General features: G+C 41.0%; 1 protein-coding gene across 4 annotated transcripts in view; it reads left to right on the top strand.

The window, feature by feature from the left end:
• The first annotated feature begins 8,340 nt into the window (after positions 1–8,340).
• Positions 8,341–8,768, top strand: part of LOC128702667 (heparan sulfate glucosamine 3-O-sulfotransferase 5) — a 51,072-nt gene continuing 50,644 nt past the window's right edge. For all 4 annotated transcript variants that reach the window (XM_053797028.2, XM_053797030.2, XM_053797027.2 and 1 more), the window contains exon 1: positions 8,341–8,603. The gene's annotated coding sequence lies outside the window, so the exon portion shown is untranslated. The remainder of the gene's footprint in view (positions 8,604–8,768) is intronic.

Genomic DNA, 8,768 nt, shown 5'->3' with positions numbered 1-8,768 from the left:
CAGTGTTTGTTGATGTAAGGTAAGGCATATGGGAGAGTTTGATATTTTATTAAGCACTTCACATTCATCCTATGGGTATGCTCGTAGGAGGTTTCGGGGGTCAACGCCCCCCCCCGGCCCGGTCCGTGACCAGGCCTCGTGGTGGATCAGGGTAGTGGTCACCCGACATTCGTCCTGTGGGTGGTGGTTACCCCACACTCATCCTATGGGTGGTAGTTACCCCACACTCATGCTGTGGGTGGTAGTTACCCCACACTCATGCTGTGGTTAGTTAGTTACCCCACACTCATGCTGTGGGTGGTAGTTACCCCACACTCATCCTATGGGTAGTAGTTACCCCACACTCATCCTGTGGGTGGTAGTTACCCACACTCATCCTGAGGGTGGTAGTTACCCCACACTCATCCTGTGGGTGGTAGTTACCCCACACTCATCCTGTGGGTGGTAGTTACCCACACTCATCCTGTATGTGGCATTTACCCCACACTCATCCTGTGGGCGGTAGTTACCCCACACTCATCTTGAGGGTGGTAGTTGGTATAAACCTTGGTAATAAATACCGACAAGTTGGTTTAGAAAGACACGTAAGCAAACACTATGACATATTTATTAGAAAACGTTTCGGTCCTGGGACCTTGATCACTTCTAACATACAGAGGTAGAAAGGCATTATATATATAGGCGGAGAGTGAGGTGTGACGCACGTGACCTGAGGAATGTCATAAGAACATAAGAACATAAGAATGGAGGAACACTGTAGAAGGCCTACTGGCCCATGCGAGGCAGGTCCTTATCAAAACAACCTCTGTCTATGATGAGGACGGGTAGACGTTGAAATCATGTGACTCCTGTGTTGTTGGGTTGGTGGTGCTTAAGTATCATGTATGCCAATGTTTTTGAAATTTTGTAGTTTCCAGTGTTGCGTTCTAATATGTCATAGTGTTTGCTTACGTGTCTTTCTAAACCAGGGTGGTAGTTACCCCACACTCATCCTGTGGGTGGTAGTTACCCCACACTCATCCAGTGGGTGGTAGTTACCCCACACTCATCCTGAGGGTGGTAGTTACCCCACACTCAGCCTGTGAGTAGTGGTTACCCCACACTCATCCTGTGGGTAGTGGTTACCCCACACTCATCCTGTGGGTGGTAGTTACCCACACTCATCCTGAGGGTGGTAGTTATCCCACATTCATCCTGTGGGTGGTAGTTACCCCACACTCATCCTGTGGGTGGTAGTTACCCCACTCATCCTGAGGGTGGTAGTTACCCCACACTCATCCTGTGGGTGGTAGTTACCCCACACTCATCCTGAGGGTGGTAGTTACCCCACACTCATCCTGTGGGAAGTAGTCACCATACATCCTTCGGGTGGTAGTCAGTCCATACTCATCCTATGGAATGTAGTCGCATTGTACCCATCAATGAGTTGTGGTCAGAGGAACTGGGCCTCAACATTGTTAGCTAAGCAAGTTACAATGGTAATGAAATGTTTACAAGACTAATGTATTAGAAATGAATTGTTTGAGTAGACATACCACACATTCCATGCAGAATTGTTATACAGCTTTAAGAATAGATATGATAAGTTCCACTAGGCTAGGAAGGAACACAGCCAAGAGGGGCCAGGAGCTGAGACTCAACCCATATGACCACAAATATGAGAAAAATGATTTCACCAGGACTTTCCTTGTGAACTTGATAAATATCATGATGGGCAAGATATCTCAATTTCTTATCTATTCCCACTGGGAATAAGTCACTTTCTCACTTTTTTGGTTATCTTAGGTAATTTACATTATGTATGACAATTGTACTCGTGTACCTGTGCCTAAACTTGCTAACTTCCTCCCTTGAAGGGAGAGTACGAATAGTTGAGTTCGCCGCCCCCACACTAGGCTGCCCCGCCACCCACGGTTAGCCTAGCATGTAGACTTATCGATCTTAACGAATTTCGGAGAATCAATGTGAGACTGGGAATCCCAGTGGTGATTTGTAGTGGACATCACCATGACCACACTGCCTGAGAAGCCATGGTGACCCAGTGGTGAGTTGTAGTGGACATCACCGTGACCACACTGCCTTGGAGGCCACTGTGACCCATTGGTGGATATCACCGTGACCACACTGCCTGGGAAGCTGTGACCCAGCGGTGACTTGTGGGCATCACCGTGACCACACTGCCTGGGAAGCTGTGACCCAGCGGTGACTTGTGGGCATCAGCGTGACCACAGTACCTGGGAAGCTGTGACCCAGCGGTGACTTGCGGGCATCACCGTGACCACACTGCCTGGGACCCTCGTTTACCAGTATTGAACACCCAACTTGCTCATGCACTAGGTTACACTGGTCTGTTTAAGTATTCCTTTTTCTGACTTGTTGAAACAAATGTACTTCACATATTTCATTACTGTTCAAACTTTCTTAGCCAACAGAAAGTTGATAATCAATACCTAGGTCTATTATGAGGTGATCAGTACCTCAGCCTTAATACGGGTCAGCCCCTTAGCTTAAAGCAAAGGCGTGAGGCCAGAGACTTAGTTCCAGTGCATAAGTCTCTGTGTTATGTAGGGATACATTACACAGTTGATACTAAATTACTACAGTAACATTACTGATATACATACACTAAGAATTTACTTTAATCTCTGATTTAGAGATTAAAGTAAGCTCACGTGTACATGTACAGTTGTTCTCAGTACATACACGCAAATCAAACAATTAAAACTACTACCTAACTAATAATAATACATAATTTATTCAGGTTAAATGTTTAACAGACTTCTATAGAGTTGTGCAACCGTCACACACATAGTTATATGCATACACTGGAGGTATATTCTGTATATAAACATATGTTAACTTCCAAAAAACTACAAGTGGAATGCGTGACGTATTTAGATAATATTTATTCACGAGGCCAGCATCAATAAATTCAATATTATCACATCACCTCACCTTCAAGGAAGTGTGCCTTGACGCTAGTGAAGGGCTCTTGATCCAATGAATCGTAGCCTATTACCCCTTTCTCCAAGCGCTGTATGATCTTTACGGGTTTGGTGCTTCCCAAGGAATAGGCAAAAGCAACACTTCCCTTCACCTCTGGTAATGACCTCTTTCCCAGTTACTGTCTTGCATTACCCCAGCCAAAGAACCTTATGAGATCGTGACACTCAACATGATGCCTTAAGCTGTATTGATGCCTCAGTCACACAACATTCTCTTCCACAAATTCTGTATGTTGAAAACTGGTCACCAGTCCACTAGGGCAAGAAATGATGCAAATATGGTATAAACGATTCTTTACTGACGACGTTTCGCTCAGACAGTGGGCTTTATTAAGTCACAAACTACGGTCCTTATATACAGGCTCACCTTCCCTCTCTAGGTTTATGTTAGTGACATAATAAAGACCACTTTGTGGGTGAAATGTCTTTAATAAAGAATCGTTATACTGCATCTGTCTTTTTTCCATTATGTCGGTATTTTACACTCAGTAGTCACTTTATGAGGTATACTTTTCTGGTACTGGGTAGGGTCTACCTTGCCCCCAGAACAGCCTGAATTCTTCGTAACATGGATTGAACAAGGTGCTGGAAATATTCCATAGAAATCCTGGTCCATGTTGACATGACAGCATTACGCAGTTGCTGTAGATTTATCGGTTGCGACTTACCCATCCCACAACATCCCAAGGTTTGTGCCAAATTCTGACCTTTGCATCTGCATGTCACAGCAGAAATCGCGATTTGTAAGACCAGGCGACGTTTTTCCAATCTTCACTTGTCCAGTTTTGGCGAGTCTGTGTCTACTGTAGCCTCAGTTTCCTGTTCTTAGCTGACAGGAGTGGAACCTGATGTGGTTATCTGCTTATATATATAACCCATCCATTTCAAGGTTCGACGTATTGTACATTCAGAGATGCTCTTCAGCATACCACTCTTGTAACACATGGTTATTTGAGTTACTGTCACCTTCCTGCCAGCTTGAACCAATCTGGTCATTCTCCTCTCATCTCCCTCATTAGCAAAGCATTTTTTGCCAACAGAACTGCTGTTTATTGGATGTTTTGCGTTCTTCACACCATTCTCTATCAGCTCTAAAGACTGTTGTGTTAAAACCCCAGATGATCAGCAGTTCTGAGATACTCAAAACATCCCGTTTGCCACCAACAGTCGTTCCACAGTCAAAGTCACATCACACTTCTTCCCCATTCTGATGTTTAAGGTGCTGCCACAAGCCAGCAGTAACAGCCTGGTTGATCAGACCCTGATCCACCATGAGGCCTGGTCTCAGACCGAGCCGCGGGGGCGTTGACCCCCGAAACCCTCTCCAGGAAAACTCCAGGTAAACACGTAAGTTTATGTAGATACACAAATACAGTTACACAAATTATCATACATAGTAACGTGTAAATTACCTAAAATAACCTGATTAATTATTTACATTAACGAGGTGTGCATACTATAGTAACCAATATATATATATATATATATATATATATATATATATATATATATATATATATATATATATATATATATATATATATATATATATATATAATATATATGTCGTGCCGAATATGTAAAACTGGTCAATTAGCAAGAACTCATTTAAAATTAAGTTCTTTCTGAAATTTTCTTTTATACATTTAAAGATATATTTTTTTCATTAATGTTAATGAAAAAAAATTTAATTTTGCACCAAAAGAATCTTAGAAAACTTACCTAACCTTATTATAGCAAAAGCAATTTATTTTAGCCTAACCCAACTAAATATATTTTAGATTTGTATACAGTAATTTAATACTAAACAAACACAGTTAAATATATTTTTTTCGTTTGGTTCAGAATGATTTTGGCGAAATTATTGCATACACAAATTTTCACTTGTCCTATATGGCAAGAAGAACGTTGCTATATAAGCCAAGATCGCAAGTTCTGCCTATTCGGCACGACATATATATATATATATATATATATATATATATATATATATATATATATATATATATATACGCACACATACACACACTGAGAAAGAACAGACACTGGATGTTAAATATTTTTGTTCTCAAAATCTTAACTAATAATAAAATGCTTAAACTTTATTTGTATTCAGTGGGTCAGTCATATTTATTTTATGCACTACGCTTTATAAGAACTCATTCGATTTCACACAAAACACTGCAACTATTCGGGTTCTTTTTCGAGGTATGAAGAGCAACATGTCTCTCTTTACACATAACTAAATGAAGCAATAAAGGATTAAGGTGGTTAAAAAGGGAGGAAATACTAGTCTATTATAGGTTACTCACCTCCATTCATGTCCAGTAGAGGCTGTGATCATCGACCACCACGACGCCTTCACAGCCTGACGCACGACCACTCTATCCTCTATTACCAATATTTCCCCTATTACAACCAACTCTCTTGTTCAAAATCCTCATATTACGAACATTTTGACGCACTATAACCAGTTCGGTACCCACAAACTATTTTATTAAGGGAAGTTATAGTGTAAATACGTTTTCCCGTACTCCGTAGTAAGTACAGAATTAAAGGTTCTATACTACAAGGTAGAACACTCGCTACACTGCACTGTTCTTCCTCTGGCGGTGTCTGGTACTGATGTAGTCAATGTTATTCCTTACATTAATAGATGGCGAGGCTGTCCCATTAACATATTTTTATAGGAATGTTTGCCCGCCTACACTGCTGGTATTTATGTATGCGAGTTTATTCTTAGTAAATTTATATTTTATTCACAGGTGGAGGTATATTTTTGTTTTCCGTGATTGTGTTTTCTATAATGTTATTAAATAAATAGACTAGTGAGGTAAGGAACTTTGTACTCACACGAGGTGTGAATCGACCCCTGCAACCACATGTAGGTGAGTACACACACGCACACACGGGGCCAGGAGCTATGAATCTACCCCTGCAAACAGGTGAGCACACAGTAGGCTGGACATATCAAGGACACTAGAGTTGACGCACATACGGGGCCAGGAGCTATGAATCGACCCCTGCAAACAGTTAAGTGAGCACACAGTAGGCTGGACACATCAGGGACACTAGGGTTGATACATTATCACCATGTATTCTGGAAAGAGCTGCAAATACATTTTCCAAACCGCTAATTAAAATCTACAGTAAGTCAGTGGATACAGGGTAATTGTCATCAAATATAGTCCCATATTTTAAGACAAACAGGAACCATTAGACTACATTGGTCTTCAGGTCACACATACGAGCATATAATATAGTACATTATATGAATTTAACCTAGCATAAGGTGGTATAAAAGCTCTCCAGACTGCTTATCTTGCCTACGTTGTGTTTATTATAAATACTGTATAATAGGCTAAACTGTGTCCCAAAATAATTTTGCCCCTATAATCATGTGCACTAAATTTAACTGAATCTGACACAGGAAACATGAACTCCAGGTATTGCCAGTGAACAATAGAAGGTACTGCATTTGCCTTCAAGCATCTAGCTCAAAAAAAGAGCTTCTTATGGAGGCTACCTGGCTCTTAGTGTTCATGACACGTACTGTACATGTTTTCAAGTTCCAAACAAGATGCTCATAACGCAGAACATTTTCCTCCATAATGATCTACAAGAGCAAACTAGAGTATAAATGTATAAAGTTAATTTGTTCTATATGGAATAGCAAGACCCCAATGGAAATACAGGGTCATCATTGGAATTCAAAGGCCCAATGGAAATAAAAGGATCCCAGTGGAAATTAAGGTACCCGATGGAAAGTAAAGGATCTCAATGGAAATTGAAGGATCTCAATGGAAATTAAAGGATCTCGATGGAAATTGAAGGATCTCAATGGAAATTGAAGGATCTCGATGGAAACTGAAGGATCTTGATGTAAATTGAAGGATCTCAATGGAAATTGAAGGATCTCAATGGAAATTGAAGGATCTCGATGGAAATTGAAGGATCTCGATGGAAATTGAAGGATCTCGATGGAAATTCAAGGATCTCAATAAAAATTAAAGGATCTCAATGGAAATTTAAGAATTTCACCCCTCAAGGGAGGTTCCTTGATGCTGGTGAGGAGCTCTTGATCTAAGGAATTGGATCTGTGCTCCGGTTCCCTGAATTGCCTGAATGCCTTCCATCCCCCCACATGCGCTGTATAATCCTATGGGTTTAGCGCTCCCCATAATAATAATAATAATAATAATAATAATAATAATAATAATAATAATAATAATAATAATTATAATCAAGAATTTCAGTGGAAATTCAAGGATCTCAATGGAAATTTCAAGATCTCAATGGAAATTCAAGGATTTTAATGGATATTCAAGGATTTCAATGGTTATTCAAGAATTTCAAGAATTTCAGGGTGGAAACATTTCGACACGTTTCCTTACACCTGTTGTCCTGTTCACCTAGCAGCAAATAGGTACCTGGGTGTTAGTCGACTGGTGTGGGTCGCATCCTGGGGGACAAGATTAAGGACCCCAATGGAAATAAGTTAGACAGTCCTCGATGACGCACTGACTTTCTTGGGTTATCCTGGGTGGCTAACCCTCCGGGGTTAAAAATCCGAACGAAATCCTATCCTATTTCAAGAATTTCAATGGAAATTCAAGAATTTCAATGGAAATTCGTGAATTTCAATGGAAATTCGAAGATCTCAATGAAAATAAGTCACAATGCTTGATTATATTGGGGTTTCCAAGATTAAATTCCCCTTAATTTCCTACATAAAACCTTGTGAAATATAAAATTATGTAAGAGGCCTCAATGAATAATTATTTGCAAGATAAGTACCTTTAACATTTTCTTATAGACACGAGTCACTCTGTCTGGCTTTTTTGAGTAATCCTAAGTAGTTTACGCATATGTTACTTTGTATGACAATTTGTGTAACTATTTATTTGTACCTGTACCCAAGTAAAATTACCCAAGATATTACAAGGACCCTAATGGAAATAAGTCACTTTGTCTAATTATTTTCGGTTATCCTGGGTAATATGCACATATGCTGGTATGTATGATAATTTATGTAACTGTATTTATGTGTACCTATAATTTATGTAACTGTATTTATGTGTACTTGAATAAACTGACTCACTGATAAAACTATCAAAGTTAGTCATTGAATTTGCGTCTTCAGTTCGTTTTCTCTTAAAAGAAACATTCACAGCTTTCTGTAGAGACAAAATGCTTGTATTTTGCAACAGGAACTTGATATATTTGTTCTTGAGTAATAATTACTTTCAAAAGAGAGAGAGAGAGGTGTATATGGTATGATGATGTGGATGAGGGGGCGTGTGAGAGTGCGTGTGAGGGGGCGTGTAGTGTGGGGGCGTGTGGCACGGGGCGTGTGTGACGGGGAGCGGCGGCAGTGGCCCCTCCTGGCACTAGGCACTGGCAGATCGCGTAGAATTGTGTTGTGTAGGGGAGAGTGAATGATGGGAGAGCCAGGGAGGGCCGGGGGCCAGCCGTGGCTGCCACACTAGCAGCACCTTGCTGCTGCTGCTACTGTCTCTCTCACACACACACAGGCACCTCCCCCACCACGGCCCCTTCACCTGCCTCTCTGGCCAGGGACCACAGGGAGAAAAAAAGGTTAGAAGATATCAGTTTGCCTTTGATAGTTTCTGCTGGTGTGGCTTATCTCCTGGAGTATCCCCTGGCTTATCTCCTGGAGTATCCCCTGGCTTATCTCCTGGAGTATCCCCTGGCTTATCTCCTGGAGTATCCCCTGGCTTATCTCCTGGAGTATCCCCTGGC

Source organism: Cherax quadricarinatus, chromosome 79 (genome assembly GCF_038502225.1).
Source record: "Cherax quadricarinatus isolate ZL_2023a chromosome 79, ASM3850222v1, whole genome shotgun sequence".
In the NCBI taxonomy this organism is placed as follows: domain Eukaryota; kingdom Metazoa; phylum Arthropoda; class Malacostraca; order Decapoda; family Parastacidae; genus Cherax; species Cherax quadricarinatus.
This window is presented reverse-complemented; position numbering and strand designations above follow the sequence as displayed.